Source organism: Apostichopus japonicus, chromosome 16 (assembly GCF_037975245.1).
Source record: "Apostichopus japonicus isolate 1M-3 chromosome 16, ASM3797524v1, whole genome shotgun sequence".
NCBI classification, from domain to species: Eukaryota; Metazoa; Echinodermata; class Holothuroidea; order Aspidochirotida; family Stichopodidae; genus Apostichopus; species Apostichopus japonicus.
In genome coordinates, this window is record NC_092576.1 from 27,332,408 (window position 1) to 27,351,316 (window position 18,909).

Genomic DNA, 18,909 nt, shown 5'->3' on the forward strand with positions numbered 1-18,909 from the left:
GCAGGTTGGAAAAAAATAAAATTATTGCTTGTTGTTGTAACATTGGTAGGCACACAAGCAAAGTATTCAGAATGAAGTTATATTACTAAAATAAATCAGGGAGGATGCTCTAGACCCGGCAAACCCACAATTATTATCAGCATGTACTATATAAATTAACATATTTACTTATTTATCCCCAGCCTAACTAGTAACGTTAGGCCATTTGTTGACGAAATAAGGCCTATGCCATTCTCGTTTGTAACGATATCATAAATTTTACACGTTAACTCTAGCCAATGCCTATCCAGTATCTGTCAGTAAAAGTTAGACTAGTGGTTATAGGCATATTTAGGCCCTAGTCTAAGTTCTATCTTTACCGTTACTAAATACTATTTCTACTCAGTACTAGCCTATGGCCTATGAAGTTAGTACAGTGAAGTTCTACCTTTGGACACAGAAGACAGGGAAGAGCTATTTTATACAAACTCGTGACAGTTTATTAGTCATATATCCCCAGAATGATCTTCAATGGCATTAGGTAAAATAATCGTGAGGTTACAATAAAATCCATGGCTTCAATGCATGACATTTGGGAGCATCCTACTAGGCCTAGCTATATCTAGCCGACCCGGACAGCGTAGGCTCTAAGAGCGTTAGTAAACTAACGACAAAATCCTAACAACACCCTGGTACATATTGCAAACAACTTTGAACTGATGTTTCCTAGTAACGCTAAGCCTTGTCTGAATGACTTCAACGAGTGTGATATATACCGGCCATACTCATTGCATAAACGAACGGACGTTTGCAGGACACGTCACATGTACTGTTTAATGTGTCGATGTATTTTGTTAACCAGCATTGTAAAATTGTTTTTGACACAAAATCGCCCTCGTTATCGTCCATTGTTGGAAATCATGTGATAGTACGCTTACTTGATGTAGCGTTGGTCTAGGCCGATGGTTGCGCGTCGACAAGAATGTTTAAGTCAAACGTCTGAATTCTATAAGCAATGCGCAAACTCAGCTGTGACTACGGATACCTTGTCAGTTGGCTTGTAAATTAACTAGATCAGAGTTACCGTAACGAGAATATCTTGTCAAGCCGATCCTTTTCTAGTCAAAACTATTTTGACTGGAATTTCTGGTCGGAAAAATTACAAGGTTGTTTGAAGAGTGTAGCAGTGATGCTTTACTTCCTCTGTGAATTTAATCGTCACTCTCTTCCCTGACAGGAACAACCATCACCAGTCGAGGTATACCAATCTGTACGTTCCTGTTGAATGGCCAGCACAGTACACGAAACAAGGCTCACATAAGCACATATGTTAAACCTCCATTCCACTGTAACAGTTTATACAGATTTCTTGTGGTAATATAATGGACTAATTGCATCTTTTATACGAATATATACTGTCAGTTATATGGCAGCCGCCATTTCTATATAGGTAGGAACTGGATAATAACTCTTTTATTGTCATAACAGCATGATTAATCGGTTTCATTTGTTTAGTATTCTGTATTAAATATTGCTTCGCCGTTTGACCTGAGCTGTCATTGTAGGTATGTACAGGTTATTATAGTTGTGGAGAGTGCTTATTTAATTAGGCCATCTATAATTAAATGTTCCATATTCCCATGCTCTTACCTTTATCGTCTGCTTTTAGTAATAAAAGAGTTGAATGGAGATGGGGTGGGGGAGGGGGCTCATGGGTGGTCATTAAGAAATAGTAAAGGTACAATATTTTGAATCAAAGTAAAAAACAATTATAAGTTTTCACACGGTGTGGTAATAAATCGGAATGATTTATTTAAGGGGATTAGTCAGGAGAAGAAATTGTTCCACTGGTGGGGACACACATACCATGTCTATAGATGCGTCACAACATGCAATGGTGGCAACCTAAGTGTGTGTTTTGTCGTTTCCATAACTGTATAATATTCTGGAATCTCGAACAATCCTAACAATATCTTTGTACTTGAGCATATAACAAAGTTACAGTGTACAAATGACGCAATATCAGTATAAATACTTCGTACTTGTGATAAACTAGACATTGCCCGAAGCACAATGACGTTGCTGTTGCTAAGTGAATTTATATTTCTTTTGTCATTAGTAAAACGATTTTGAGCGAATCCTTCTCCATTGTCTTGGTTTCTTTCACGTTTTCAGCACTTATTATGTCTATGAATTCCGATTATTGTTCAAGCATGACACGGGTCAGTAGAAAATCATATTAAAACGTGCACGGTTATGACTACGGATTTCTTGTTACTGATCACTCATGTGTACACTCAACTTATTCATAGACTTTGGCGTGGCTTGTAAAATTACACGCACGTCATCAACATTCTTTCGTAGAGTTTTGCACACATTTTTTTTTTCAGAGCTTCATTTTACAGACTTTGGTTCCTATCGTAGTAGAGTAGAAATTCATGGTGCCATTTTAATATGTCTAAGTGTGGGTTACACTAGTTGGCCTTGCATGTGACTCTCACATGTCCAGGACGTACTGCCTCAAGAAGCAACTATTTACTTATTGAATATCCGATGTAACGACACGTCAAAGCTCCTTGTTTGTCGTTAGCGTAACATGTATTTTATCCAATCAAATGTTTCAACTTGGGTTGATTCTTTGCATTATTAGACGCTTTACGGGAATTGTTTGTTAGATAAAATCTTATAAGGGGGTGTCACTTGCTTGATTTATGAACAACTGTTAAGGGGGAACTCTCTCGTGTTGACCGATTTTGGAGGTCACGGAGTAGGACGTCTAGTTTACGTTCCAGGGGCCAAAAATGTTAGGTCTGGGTAAATCTTAACCAGCACGCATGTCGTATTTAATCATTTTTTATTGGTTGATGGTTGAAGACTGGGCGTGGTTTATGTTTCTAATAGGTTTAAGTGTAGGTTCACACGTTATAGGTATAGGAAGTAGTTTCTGTTTAAAAGCAACTACGGGCTCGGACGAAGGGGCGGTTCCCGGCTCGGAATAGGAGGGGTAGAACGATTGTGACCATGAGTTAGGAGACGAACGAGTCATCTATTGGCAAAAACAGTGGTGGACCAGCCCAGGAAGTCGGATCGGACGACGAGTAAAATAACCTAGAAGACCAGGTTCAACACTTCGGTTCATCTGCGCCGCAGTTCACCAATCCGCCAACTGCGCCGCCGTTCACCATTCCGCCGACTGCGCCGCAGTTCACCATTCCGCCGACTGCGCCGCAGTTTACCAATCCGCCGACTGCGCCGCAGTTCACCAATCCGCCAACTGCGCCGCAGTTCACCATTCCGCCGACTGCGCCGCAGTTTACCAATCCGCCGACTGCGCCGCAGTTCACCAATCCGCCAACTGCGCCGCTGTTCACCATTCCGCCGACTGCGCCGCAGTTCACCAATCCGCCAACTGCGCCGCTGTTCACCATTCCGCCGACTGCGCCGGTGTTCACCATTCCGCCGACTGCGCAGCAGTTCACCAATCCGCCAACTGCGCCGCCGTTCACCATTCCGCCGACTGCGCCGCTGTTCACCATTCCGCCAACTGCGCCGCAGTTCATCAATCCACCAACTGCGCTGCCGTTCACCATAGCCCAATCTTCAGCGCCGTAGTCTATAGTTCTGCCCTCCGTGTCGTGTACTGTGTTGCATTTAACTTCATCGACTTCTGAGCATGTGTTAAAACTTGGTTGCGTATTTAATAATTGCCTCTGTAATGCACGACCACTGTGCACCATCTTGACATGTATATAGATCGTAAATACGGGTAAACTTTAGTATCTCCTGTCGACAGCCTCATTCCTGTTTTCCCGCATTTCCACTCTTCCTTGAGCCCACCACCGAGGACGGCGCGTTACACCATGATGGCCTCTTAAGGATATTTGAGCAGTTATGTGGTTTTAGTTGTTTAGATTTTATAAATTATCATGGAACTTTTGTAATTTATTAACATTCACATGTATTGCTACATCAAGGAATATTACATTGTGAAAAGTAAGGTGTTATATGGTAATATCCTGACGTCGAGTCAGTGTATGTATCTCACTGTTCTGCACCCATGTGGGCACATCACTCTCAATTGTTGTCCAAGCAACATGCCAATTTCAGCTGGGCAAAAGTTATTTATATTGAGCCTTACGTGAAATTTCGATAGTTGTAAAGCTGGTGCTACCTAGTGAGTTGATCATTAAAAAAATCATGTAATTTATTGTTTAGCACTAATTTGTGGGTTAAAATGTTGTTTTAGGTCAATTTCTGTGTAAGTTATAGATAGAAATTTGCTAAGAGTCTATGGCTTCACTGTGTTAGGTTGCCTAATGAATTAGCGTTGCTAAGATTCAATTTCGAGAGAAATTGAAGTGTTCACAATTGCATACATTTTATTTATCTGATTCTAACCAATTATGAAGAAATGGATAGGATATTTGTGGTAGCCTGGCAGGTATACAGAGAGATAGTTAATTTAATGTTGGGCTGCATGTTGGAGGACATGTATATTAAATGTTTCTCTGTAGAATGTATTTTGTCCAAATCTTGTTTGGTTATATTATATTAGGTTAATATTCCCTACATTGAGTTGATGTTGAATTAGTATGGAATTCCCTTTTACAATTATGATTTTAAGGAATTATAATTATTTTGTGTAGATTTGTTTCAAGATAGTTGAGTTGAGTTGAGTTGAGTTGAGTTGAGTTGATTTCAGTTGAGTTAAGCAAAGAAAAGGATCAGGAGGGACACTTAACTCCCCATCAATGACCCTATAGAGAGAAAAATAACTGAAGACACAAACACTCAGACACGATTATAATGCTTAAAGTGCTTGTCCAAAGCATTCTTAAACCCATTGACACTACTTGCAAGTACAATTTTCTCAGGCAAACCGTTCCACTTATTCACAACCCTATTAGAAAAAAGTTATGACGAATATTAATCCTACTATGTGACTTTTGGAGTTTAAGACAATGACCTCTGGTACAACTACTGTTTAGCAAACATGAAAAAGTCGGTAAAGGATAAATTGTCAAAACCATACACAATCTTGAAAACCTGAATCAAGTCCTCACGTAACCTCCTAAGCTCCAGCGTGGTGAGATTCAACAGTTGTAACCGCCTATAATAAGGAACACTCTTTAAGGAACTAATCATCCTAGTAGCCCTCCTCTGGACCTTTTCATTACTTCCTTATCCTTAGCAAAATATGGGTTCCAAGCCTGCACAGCATACTCCAGATGAGGCCTAACCAACTGCTTATAAAGCCTAACTACGATGTCCTCTTTCAGAAAACTGAAGTTCCTCTTGATCATACCTAAAACCCTCTTTTAGCAGCTTCAAGACAATGTTTAGAAGGTTGCAGAGATGAGTGAATGTAGATACCTAGGTCTCTTTCAACAGAGACCTCCTGTAACTCCACAACATTAAGATTGTATGTAAAGTTTTGGTTATTACTACCAATGTGCATTACCTTGCATTTATCAAAATTAAAAAGAATTTGCCAGCCCTGAGACAAGGAAAAAACCTTATCCACAATCGCTTTTGGAAGAGACCTCAGAATACAATTTGGTGTCATCAGCAAACTTTTTAGCTGTACACAAAATATCTCAGTCGATGTTATTTATATAGGCAACAAACAACAAGGGACCCAAAACAGACCCTTGTGGAATCCCACTAGTAACGTCTTGCCAAGAAGAAGCACATCCTTTAATTACTAACCTCTGTTTCCTATTACCAAGCCAATTCTCGATCCAAGATAGTAAATTCCCATTGACACCCATACTCTTCAGCCTCAGTAAAAGACGTTGGTGGAGACCTTTATCGAAGGCCTTCTGGAATTCCGGGAACACAACATCTACAGACTTCTGCCTATTTAGTGAGCTTGTTATATCTTCCAAAAATTAAAGAATATTAATGAGACAAGACCTTTTTTTGACAAAAGCCATGTTGACACTCTCTGATCAAAGACTGACTGCTGAAGTGACTGACCATAGACTTTTAACAATAGACTCCATGAACTTACAACAACACTTGTGAGATTAACGGGCCTATAATTACAGGGCTAAGACTTGTCAACTTTCTTGAAAATTTGGTTTATTTTAGCACATATCCAGTCCTTAGGAACATAACCTTCATTCATAAATTTGCTAAACTTCCAATGAGAGTGGAACGCAGAAATGGTGCGTAAAGGCTTCAACAAATACTGTATGGATGGATTGCATCAGGTCCAGAAGCTTTAGAAACATTTAGACAAAGCAGCTCCTTTAAGACAACCTCATCCAAAAATAAGATCGTATCTAGTTTAGGACGATCCCTTTCCCCCTGAAAATTTGGAATACTAAAATATCTTCCTTTCTAAAACCCGACACAAAATAGTTGTTCAAACGATCTGCAAGATCCTGACAATCAGTAACTATATCATCTGCCTGTGGTGCCCTAAGAGCAAAAATAGCATCTTTAACTTTCTGCTTTGACCTGACATAAGACAAGAAAGCCTTTGGGTTATCCTAAATACTTAGAGCAATCTTACTTTCGAAATTCACTTTTGCATCAGAGACTTAGCATTTTACACTCAGCTGATGAATTTTAAATTTGGCCAAAAGAGTTTCAGAATTAGCCCTCCTAAACAACTTCCACATTCTACATTTTTGCCTGATTGCACATCTCACTTTCTTATTCATCCAGGAAGGCATGCTGCTTTTACGATGACGATTCTTCAATGGAACATGATTTTCCATAATGACCTTTAACTTATCAACTAACCAGATCCAAGATTGAGAAGCACTCATATTTCTAAACAAATTAATCCAATCTCAGTCTGTACCCTTTAGTAAAGTTTCAATTGCCTTTGTATCTGATCTCGAAAAATCAGAGAATTTCTCCTTGCTAACAGCATTTACAACCGTGCAAACAACTTTAAAAGCTAGTATATATCGTTGGAGGGCGTTGTGGTCAAGTGGTTAAGGCAGTGGACTTGTGATCTAAGGATTACAGGTTCGAGCCCTGGCCAGATCATTACCTTGTGTCCTTGGGCAAGGCGCTTTATCTCCATTGCCTCTCTTCACCCAGGTGTATAAATGTGGACCTGCGAGGTAACTTGTAAATATAGTTGCGTGCGCCGGTTTGTGGCTGCACCCTATGGGAAGTCCCCCGGGGGACACGAGGTTGTGATGCACTGTGGTGCCCCAGGAGAGATTGATTGATTTGTGCACACTTTGGTGTGTGGGTGTGACAAGTTACCAATGACCAGGGGTTAAGTTGTAAAGTCGTGTGAGGAGGCATTAGCCTCATACAAGAATGTAAACCTTCAACTATATCATGGTCGCTAGTTCCTAGTTTTCTTAAGCCCGTCAAATCAACAACATTGCTTGGATCAAAGATCAAAACAAGATCCAGGATGTTTCCCCGCCCCCTCCCCTTGTAGGGAAAGTAACATGCTGATGTAAAAGCAATCTTGAACAAAATGTAGAAAGTTACTACCCTTCCTACTAATGGAACCGTCTATCCAATTAATGTCAGGAAAATTAAAGTCGCCCATTATAACGACATCGCGTTTAGCAGCCTTTCTAATTGAACCAATCAGCAAGACATCGTCATCTTCGCTGCTGTTAGGAGAACGGTAAACAGCGCCAACAGTTATAACATCACTGGACCTCTTGGAGCTGTCTGTAGACAACACACACCAGACAGAGTTTACAAGAGAACCTTGCAACTGAGAATTCTCAACACTTTCATATCATCCCTGACATGCAGTAAAACTCCCCCACCAATTCCTTTAGGAGTATCCCTCCTGTCCTGATGATACACAACATACCCAGGGTAAGAAACCTCGGCACTATCAATGTTTTTCCTTTACCAAGATTCTGTGATACCAAACACTTCAGGTTTCAGATCCTCAAGAAGAACAGTAAATTCAGCAAAAAATGTTACGAATACTTCTAGCATTGGTAAAGACAATCTTCAGTTTATCCCTGAAACGATGTACCTTAGCATGTCTCCTGATAATGTTAGAACTATGACTATCACTTTCCTTCCTTTCAAAATACATATAAGCACCTCCACTAGAAATATAATCCTTATCAAAATTTATGCCCTCCCCCATCGACCCCCAATTTCGTTTAAACATAGCTGTTCAACAGAGTAATTCACCAACCATTACTAGGCTAACGGTTATGCTGTTAGGCCTACAGTACCTTAGGCTACGTCTCGGGGCCTAATCTGCGTCAGCTACAATCTGCAACAAAGCCTGGCTTATATAATTTTCTCAAACGTAAAATGTTCAATTCAAATGAATACATTTAAGGTCAATCTTTACGTCCAGGCTTCAAGCCCATGCTGCCCACTTGCCGTCATCTTCAGGTTACTCTTCAACCTGGGAAGCCGTCATCAACAACTTGTACAAGTAATTTTCACTATCCATTTCGCACCACTGCTATAGGAATTCTAGAGAGGGCTCCTGAAAACGGAAGTACGTCACAGGTCAACTTTTCTGTTGTCGAAAACCTTGAATCTAACCTCAGCATTGACTTACTGTATGACGTACCAGAACGGCTGAACACAGCTATTACAGAACAGGCAGATATTCGCAGTGTCCCACAGACGTTAATTGGAGTTTGTATCCCGTCGATTTTTTTTTTTATGAATGGGAAAGTCGTAGAAACAGACGAAGGTATGGAGAGGAGGGGGAGAAGGGCGAGGCAGAGAAGAGACTAGAGATGAGGGGGAGGCAGAATGGATAGGGCCTTTCTCCTACTTTAATGGGGCGGGCGAATAATGTTTCTGGCAAATATGACCCTTTTGTTGTTTCATATCTTACTGTAACTCATAAGCTATCGATTTTTTTCTCATCTCGAAATCTCTACAAATTATACACTGACATTTGCAAAGTTTATTTGCATGTTTTATGTACAAAAAATCTTCAAATATGTTTATATTTGGACATAAAAAGTAAAATACATAGAAACAAGTCAAAATGTGTACAAAAAGTGGAAATTTTTCGGAAAACGTTAATATGATTTGAGACATACTCGTTGACCCTTCGGGCATACTTTACGTAACAAATTTTACAATAAAAGTACAATATCGAAATACACACAGGATTTCGAAATCGAAATGGTCGAGTTTTCGGTATATGTATGTGCAATTACTTTAGATCCCTCTGCGAGCAGGAACTCGCGAAGAAGCCATCATTGGCTTATCAAAGCCGCAAGCTTACCCAAGTCAGTCTCTTACATTCATATTTAACGTCCATGGTTATCATTTGTCAATTGTCAACAACTCTGTAACTGGTCGACGTACATCTTTTTCTAGGAGTGACTCGAACTCGGGACCTTATGATTGAAAGGCACTGGCGTATAAAGTCGACAATCCGAGAAAAATAGTGGTAACTTGAAGATTTAGGAGTAGAAATATAGGTAGGCTCATCATTTCAGAACTTATTTACTGACTTGGTTCCACACGGTAACACTTCTGTGTTAATGCCTTTGTAGTGAATCGGACAGGGAGCCATGTTTTGGTTGTACATTTGTCCCTTTCGGCGTTCGTTGCTGCACAAGGACATGCTTTATACATTATAATTGACAAGACACATTAACGCTCTGTTGTTTCACATTTAGAGTTATAACCAAAAATGTCGCTTTTAAGACGTAGTTGAGGGAAACCACCCGAAGGTGCTTCACCGTCCTTTTTGTTTTTGTAGTTTTGAAATAATCTTGAACATGCTAAGTGAGAGAAGAAATAATAAACCACTTGACCACCAGAAATAGCGGTGGTAGTAATTGGCACTCTCTTCTGCTTATTATTGCCTGCGTATCCTCACAAATGGTTTCAGAAGTTGGATCCATGCAGAACAACTATAAGGCATCAACGAGATAAAGGACGGTGGCAGTATGTCGTCCATGGCTCTTAGGGTTCTCCAGCACCAGTTGGATGGGCTGGCTGCAGCCCTGTCCAGGACAAAGGTGGGAAAAACAGAAGTGCAACCTAATACGGTATACGTTTTACCAAGTGAACTTTCACCGGGACCGATGGCCTGCCAGTGATGACCTTCGTGGAAGACATCCGTACAGCATTAAGTAGAGCTGAGAAGATTGCGAGGGACCGAGGCAACTGACTTTCTGATGTCATACCTAGCCGGGCAAGAGATAAGGCACCAGCCAGAAAAGGTGTCCACCGATGCAGATGCCATCCTCCACACGCTCTGTTAGACCTTTGGAGAACGGAGTAGTCAAGGTTCCGTGATGCGCGAGATCTGTAGTAGGGTACAGAAAGATGGCGAGACCGTATCAGATTTTGACTTTAAATTGATTGCTCTTGCGGATGAGCTTGCGAAGATCCCTGGTGCCCGAAAGCCTGAAACTGTCATCAAGAACAGTTTCGGGATCGGTTGATAGATGGGGTGTTGCGACGGGAACTTACAAGGCTCATGAAAGAAGATCCGGGCATGTCCTTTATCAAATTAAGGGACTGGGCGCTGAATTTGGCGAAAGAGGAGAGTGATTTCGTCCCAAGGCGTATCCGACGAGCTGCTGTTCACAGTACTGAAGCTGATACTCACCAACTTTCTGCTGTAGTGGAAAAACTTGCCAGCACTGTCCAGACCCTTGTAGATGTCATCGAAGCCATTATGGTGCAGCAAGGAGAGATTGTATTAAGGCTAGAAAGATTGGAGAGAGAGGTTCATTGATTTAAAGGTAGGGGCGGCCCAGACCTGATAAGAAAGATATTGAATGTAGACGATGCCACCAGATGGGGCATTATGCGTCAGAATGCCCGATTCCAACTCCCATTAATGTTCCATCGGGAAATTAAGCTCGCCCAGTTCCGTGAGCCAGGTACTGGGTGGTTCAGTTCAAGGGCAACAGGGCTCACAAGGAGTAGCTATTGTCAGTGCATTCCCAACCACGACGGTGTATGTAAATGGAAAGGCGGTCAAAGCAGTATTGGATACAGGCTCTGAGGTAACCATCATATCAAAGAAGTGTTTTCAGCTTGGCTTTTGCTGTGTTGTACCAAGTGCAGAATGGAAAGCGGCGAGTACTTGCCTGCCATTTGTCAGTAGAACTCTCCGTGGGTCGGTAAAGACCATGGATAGATACTCTAGTTTCAAGCTAGAGTTACTTGGGTAAAAGTGGGCAGTCACAGAGAACTTTCGGGAGTACTATACTGGGAAACAAGTATATTGTATAAACAGATAGTAATCCTCTAGCTCATCTGCATCTGGGGAATGATAAGCTGGATGCAGTTTCTCAATGCTGGGTTGCTGCATTCGACTCTAAGACGATTTACAAGCCCGGAAAATCTAACACCGTAGCGGATGCCCTTTCCCGAGTACCGCCCTTGTCGAACACCCCGTGCGGATATTGCTCCAACTGCTAATGTACCCCATGTGCACAGCTGTCCATTAGGATCTGCAAATGGCAATAGTTACACCAATTACTGCTTCGAAGCAAGAAATCACCTGTTCGGTGACGTCATTACTAGTATTTCCTTCCTACTCTAGGGAACAACTCAGAGAATTCCAGCAGAAAACCCCACCATCAGTAAATTTTACGAAAATTGGTTGTCAAATGCTAAACCTTCGATGACTGACCGGAGACAAAAAAAAGAAATTGTCTCTCCCGGTCAAACAATGGTATCTGTTATATGAGATGGATGGTTTACTGTATAGGACCTGTCCTGAAAACGACACCAACCAATTGTTGCTTCCTAAAGTCCTACGGGGAGAGGTGCTGAAAGCTTGCCACGATCAGTGTGGTCACCAAGGCGGTAAGAGGACGATGTTGCTGGTAAATCAGCGCTGTTACTGGCCAAAGCTATCCAATGATGTAATAACATAGTGCGACTGAGAATGCGATCGCTGTGTTCGTGCTAAGAACCAACCAAAGATCCGAGAACCGTTAAAAAGTATTGTGGCCAACAAACCAAATGACATTGTGGCAGTTGATTTTACCCTCCTGGAGCGGGATACAGCGGGTAAGGAAAATGTACTCATCATCACGGATATATTTTCCAACTTCACGCAGGCAATTCCAACAAAAGACCAAACTGCACAGACCACCGCTAAGAAGCTCGCCCACCATTGATTGTTGCTATTCGGGGCCCCTCGTCGGTTGCACTCTGATCAAGGAAGGAATATTGAATCGGGGTTAATTCAACAGCTTTGTCAGATTCATAACATTACCAATACGAGAACTACCCCTTATTACCCAGATGGTAATGACCAAGCAGAACGTTTTAACAGAACCCTACATGATCTGTTGAAAACACTTCTACCCTCTAAGAAGAGACGCTGGTCTGAGTATCTACCAGAAGTTTTGTACGCCTACAATGCACCCCCCCTTTCCCAAATGGGTTTTCCCCGTTTTATTTTATGTATGGCAGGGAGCCTTTTTTTACATGTAGATTTCTTGTTGAATCAACCACACTCGCAAACCTTAGATTCAGTGGATGAGTGAATTTTCGCACATAATGAAGCCCTCCAGATGGCCCACAAGAAAGCAGGGGAGACGCTAAAACATCAGGCTGCAGCACGTTAACGACACTTGACAAATATGTGCTGAGGAAAAACCACTGAAAGTTGGTACCAACGTCTCCACCAAAAACCACCCCCGGGGAAGACACAAGATTGCAGATGAGTGAGGAGCTGACGTTTATTAGGTTCTCCCCCGTCCAAATGACAACTCAGTGTATGTCATTCAGCTCGCCGATGGCTCTGATCCAAACAAAACGGTTTACGGGAGGGAAATACGTCCTTGCCCATCACCCGGTCTACCAGTTCCACTACTCCATGGAAATCTTCCTGACAAACCCGACACTAGAGATATGTCCCTTACTCGACTGACAGTTCCAACATCGTACTTTAATGACAGTTCTGATGATTCTTCTTTCCATTCATCTGATGACGAGCAACCACCACTGCGTCGTAGCGGTAGAGTAAACCGGGGCAATATGCAAATCCGTACAACGTCCCTAAATCTGTTAAGTGTTAAGTAAGCATAGTTCTAGTCAGGGTTTCCTTATTGTTTTTGTACTGCTGACAATATGGTGTTACTAAAACGAATGACAATTGCGTTACACATAACGAATGGCAATATGTTGTAAACACTAAAAAATTGCCTTGACTAAATCGAATGACAGTAATGACAGCACAGACATTGGCTTCAACCAGATATCACAGTTCAGAATTCGTGGGTATATTAATGCCACGCAAACCGAGTGGACGCGAAGTAAGGCTTGGCTTACAGATCTAGTAAAGTACGGACAAGATACAAACGCACCTTATAGTAAGCGAAATTGTAAGTCTGATTTTAAAAAGTAAATTTAACGTCATTTTTCGATATTAATTGTTAGAAACTAACAATACTATAACCTTGAAACGGCTAAAAATGTCAAGAGTCCTTATATAAGACATTTCTATGAGGATTCTTTTTTAAGGGGGGGGGTGTGGGCAAAAGAGACTGGAAAAAGAGGAAATCAGCGCCAGTTAAGGAGCTACTCTGTAACAGCGGCGTAGGGAAGGGGGCAAAGGGGCGCCATATCTAAAATCGGGGTTAAAGTTGCAAAAATCCGAGCAAATATCATAGCATTTTCCACCCAAATTAATCGTGGATATATCAGTTTCAAACATACCTATTAGCCAGCACCTAACAATTACTTCAGTTATCTTTCTATATAAATCTACATAGGTAAATGTCAAAAGCACAGCACTCAAGCGCATTCTCACACAAAGGCTTTCCCTGGGGTTTCTATCCGTAAATTACACCAAAACCCTGCAGCCACGTAACATGCGATTTCTCTTAAATCATTTTTGCGTAGAAAACCAATAACCGCATTTACTCCACTCCATTCTATCTCTTCTCACCACCGTCCTTCTTTGTCATTCGTTGTCGTTCGCTGTCATTCGCAAATGATAATTAACCCTGTAAAAAGTCAATTGTCATTCGGTCATTCGCTGTCTTTCGTTTTAGTTTGTCCTTGACAAAATATCCTATTGTTTTGAATTTGCTGTGGTAATTGTAATGAAAAGTCATGATTCAGTGATAAAAAACTTTATGTGAATTCGAAGTTATAAAAAATATGTGAAATCAAAATATCAAGATCAACGCTCATCTCAAGTATTCTACACAGAATGAGTTAAATCAAATATGAGATAAATAGTCAAAGTTGTAGTATAATTTGTCGAAATTTCATAAAGATAAAAGTCGAAACAGTCTCAATTTCGAAAGAATTTGTCCAAAAATGTAAGATGAAATTGTCGAGATTTTGAGAAAAAGGATTAAAGTTCAGGGAAATTATAAGGTAGTCATAATTTTGACCTGAATGATAGAGTTTCGATGTTCTCTCTCGGCCTCCGTATATCATCCACACAGCTTAAATTCTCATGGTGACGGATGATCCCGAACGTCTTTTTTTCCCTGCTTGCCCACACTACTTTGTAGCACCTACATAACCGTTATGGGCCATTATATAGAGTGTATAGATGCGTATAGCTAGAATTCGAAGATTTTAGGGAAGTCTATAATTATCGGGGCCGTTTCTGTAAGGGGACTGGCAATTGATGTAACCGCACAGAAGCTACAACGCTTAGGTGGGTTTAATAATATTGGATACCATAGGCATAAGAGCCCAATTTGATTCGAGGGGGCTGTACGACTTGCCCGAAAAATATAACCAAAATCTTTCGCGCGCTCAGCACGCTCAACAAAATAATGTACATCTCATATATAGGCATGCATCGGTTATTACATCGCCAATTACATAAAGTAAGTTACCCTTCTATATCGGTTTATAATTTGTCGGGAAGTCATTACAATATTAATGATAATACTAATATAAGTTTAACCATTTGCCCGATTTTCACAAAAATATCTTGTGGGGGGGGGGGGCTGTGGCCCCCAGCCCCCCAGCTCCCCGTGCCCCCTACGCCTATGTTGGCTACTGATATTTAGATAGTTATTTTCAAGTCTATATCATCGCTCAAAAAGTCCACCTTGCTAATTTTACTCCCGTACGATTCGTTTTCCAACAAAAACATGATGAATTCCACCTGCGTTAGAGGTGATGATTTCCCCCAACCACCCAACCCTAACCCCCAAAGCATTGTCATATCACTCTCGCTTTATGCTGGGGATCTGCAAGTAATGTACTAAAACGGGGACAGGATTATGTTTCGAAAACGAATTAAAACTTAACTAAACGCCAACGGAGATAAAAGAACTTCTCGAGGTAACAGACAACATGATCTTGTATAGCTGAGTCACAAGAAAGAAAAATTGAGACTCGAGTCTGATTCGAGTCTACTACACCGCCTGTGCGGACAAATCTTTAAGTATAAAAGCAAAAATAACATTTCAGCTCAATTGTAACGATGTCATATATCATTATCCTTGGACTGAATACTGTAGGCTACCCATTGCAATGCCATTGGTGTTGATGTGGTTATTTGGCGTTCCATACATACATACACACATACATACATACATACATACAGTAGCTCTGTTCTTATTACTAACAAGGTCGGCGTGGGTACGGCGAAAGTACGTGGTCAGTTGGTATAGAAGTGTACGAAAGTCATATGCGCCTAGCCTACAATAGCATTATATGACATGTAAACATAACTTATTACAGAGCTACGAAGGACTGGAGCACAAGGCTGTGAACGGAATCATCGATATATTCTAAGTTAACCAAATCGAAGAAAGGTCTAACGGTAGAAGCCAAATAAGACTTACTTACCTATAAACACCCTTGGGGTTTAGTAACTGTACAGGTAAGCAAGGACTGCTAACGATACGTTATAACAGGTTACAAATGAGTTGCTTATTGTAGCCTATGCTAGGTTAGGCCCAGCTAAGTCAATGTAGCCTACTACAGTGCTTAAGCCTAATCATAAATCATCTTTCACTATCGTGGAGACCACCTTTGTTGTTTGCTAGGTTTTTTTTAATGTTTGGACTTCCACTAATAAAAGGTAATGGACAAAATGTAACTAATTACATTGAACCTTGCCCTAACTTATATATAGGCCTAGCCTAGGCCTATACCATATTTACCATATGCAGACCTGTCAACCTGTTTGACCCCAAAATAGGGAGAATAAACTTTTTTCAGGGCCAACAAACCGGGAGAATAAGGGGAAAATAGGGAGGTTGGTAATTTTCAACAGAAATTATATAAATACTCCTAAATAAATAGTCTACAGTACCGCTCATGTACAGTATATATAGCTGGACATGTGTACACGCACAGGATCGTATAAAGACATACAAACAAGAACAATCGCGTATAAAATTGTTGACAAACAAATTGCCGTGAGACACCTCACATAATCCCTGTACAAGTTTATACGCAGGTTATGCTAATGTGCTCAAAGAAACGGGATTTAAGTCGCCAAAAGAATTTGTGAGATGTTTGAAACAGCCGTTTCTTAAATCGTAGTTTAAGGTGTGATACTAACCTAGCATCTAAGAGGACGCAGGTAAAGTGTTTGCCAGCATAGAACTTAACTGTTTTTTGTCGTATACAAGTAGCCTACATGCGAACTGCACACATTTGGTACGCCGCTTAAACAAACAAGTGACAACTTGTGTTTATTAAACTTGTGCACCATTGCATATGCACATTGCACGCCGTACTACTGAACTGTATTCAGGACTTGACCAAGGCCAACGTACAATAACGACATTGGGCGAAGTGTGAGAACCGACAAAGCAGCCTGATTGGTCGAGAGTCCCGCACAGCACTGTGTCAGTCGTAACGTGTTTATAAACAGTCAATCTATTTTTAGAGTACACTTATTACGCGATAGGCATAGAACAAACTGTTGGCTATATTCAGAAATTTCGCAAGTGATGAAACATTAAAAAACGAGAGAATAGAATATGAAACCAGGAGGCGGGGAAATTCGGGTAAAAACCAGGATTCTCCCGGTAAAACCGGGAGAGTTGACAGGTCTGCATATGAATGGGTAAGCTAACTAATTTAACAGTCAGTGAATAGGTGCATTGAGTGAATGAGTCTTTGAGCCTGTCGGGTAGTCGAATGGTACTGATTCTAAATTAGTACCTGAACCTTTATTGGTAAACCACTGTCAACCAACTGTTATTAGTCATCTAGTCTCCTGTTTGTTGGACAGTCTTGAAAGTAGTGAAATTGCTGATATTTATTCCCAAGTGGGGGGAGGGGGAAGGGGGGTTACTGACTGTTTTACTTAAGAGATTTTCACAATGAATTGTTTGACCACACATAAACAAACTATGCAAAGAGTAAATTATAAAGAAAAAATACATATAGAAATGCCCAAAATACTAAATTGTTTTCATGGTTTATTTTACTTATGTTAGTTTGTACTTTGTACTGTAGTATATATATTGTATATATACCTTGAATTATATGTGTGTTGTTATGATATGTATTTGTAATTCCAATTGTAGAATGGTTTTGGAAGCAGCAACTGCTGTTGCATTTGAGGCTTAAGCTTGTCAAGTTTGCATTTGTAATGTCCGTTTGTTTGTTTAATAACTTTCACTGTATGTGTGTTGATACCTGGAAACTTTTAGTTTAAGTTTTGTCAACTTTAAATTATAATCTTATCTTATTTAGAAATGTCAATCAATTTTCATATTTGATCCAGAATGTTGTTCCACTATAGTCATTGCTCATGGGCTCTACACAAGGACCTTAAAAATAATTTAATAAATATCTCCACCTGGATGTCACAGCTTGTAGCCTTTTTATTTCTTATTGATTTATTTTAAATGATTTATAATATCATGTTTTTCATTATATATTCTTTAGGTTTGCAGGACGTCCTTATCCATCTGCCCTTGTGCATTGAATACATCTGAAATGAAGTAAGTTTCAATTCCCATCAGATCTGTTTAAAGGGTGTGAAGACTCACGCACAAAGAAACGTCTCATGCCGGTAATATGACCTAGTTTCAAATGAGGTGTAACAGAAGTGTAAGACACCACCATCGATCCCAGCAAACACACACACAACTTGCTACCGTCGGTAATTAGACACCAGTGTACAGTCAATACATACAGCTACAGTCAATACCCACAACACAGTGTACATAGCAGCGATGGACATCTCAGATCCAGATAAACGATAACAAGGTATCACGTTTCATTACTGTCTGCATTTTGTAGCGACAAGAAGAAAACTTCACTTGCAAGCAACATAAAGTTGACTTTTTCTTAGCGCGGCACATGGTTTTTGGGCAAGTCTGTCAATGCCTTGAAGGTGACATGGTATATGTGTGTACTACTAGTACACACATACTAGCCCACACATAGTACACCCCCGTAAACACTACTAATACTATTGCTGTGACAGGGTCTCCTACGATCCAAACGTTTATTCCTTCCACTTAAGTTGCAGCTGATACTACAAAAGTTCATCTTTTTATTCTTTGTTTGTACCATCTGTATTAATATAGTAATTAATGTTTGTGGTAATTATATGATATACATCATTTACTTTATCGCTCACATGGAAACATCTAACTTTCATTTTCAAAGTTACTCTAATTTACTTCAATGTGAATATATACGTTATTATTGATGTACATGCATCTGCAGTATTTATTTTTGCTCTGTTATAATTTTAAATTATTGTTTGTCTTTCTACAGGTACTACTGTGACTACTGTGATACATATCTTACTCATGATTCTGTAAGTTACATAGTTTGTGCACTGCATCCCATTACATAGTTTGTGCACTGCATCCCATTACATAGTTTGTGCACTGCATCCCATTACATAGTTTGTTCACTGCATCCCATTACATAGTCTGTGCACTGCATCCCATTACATAGTCTGTGCATTGCATCCCATTACATAGTCTGTGCCCTGCATCCCATTACATGTAGTTTGTTCACTGCATCCCATTACATAGTTTGTAAACTTTTTTAGGCAAATCTCACAGTTCCTGA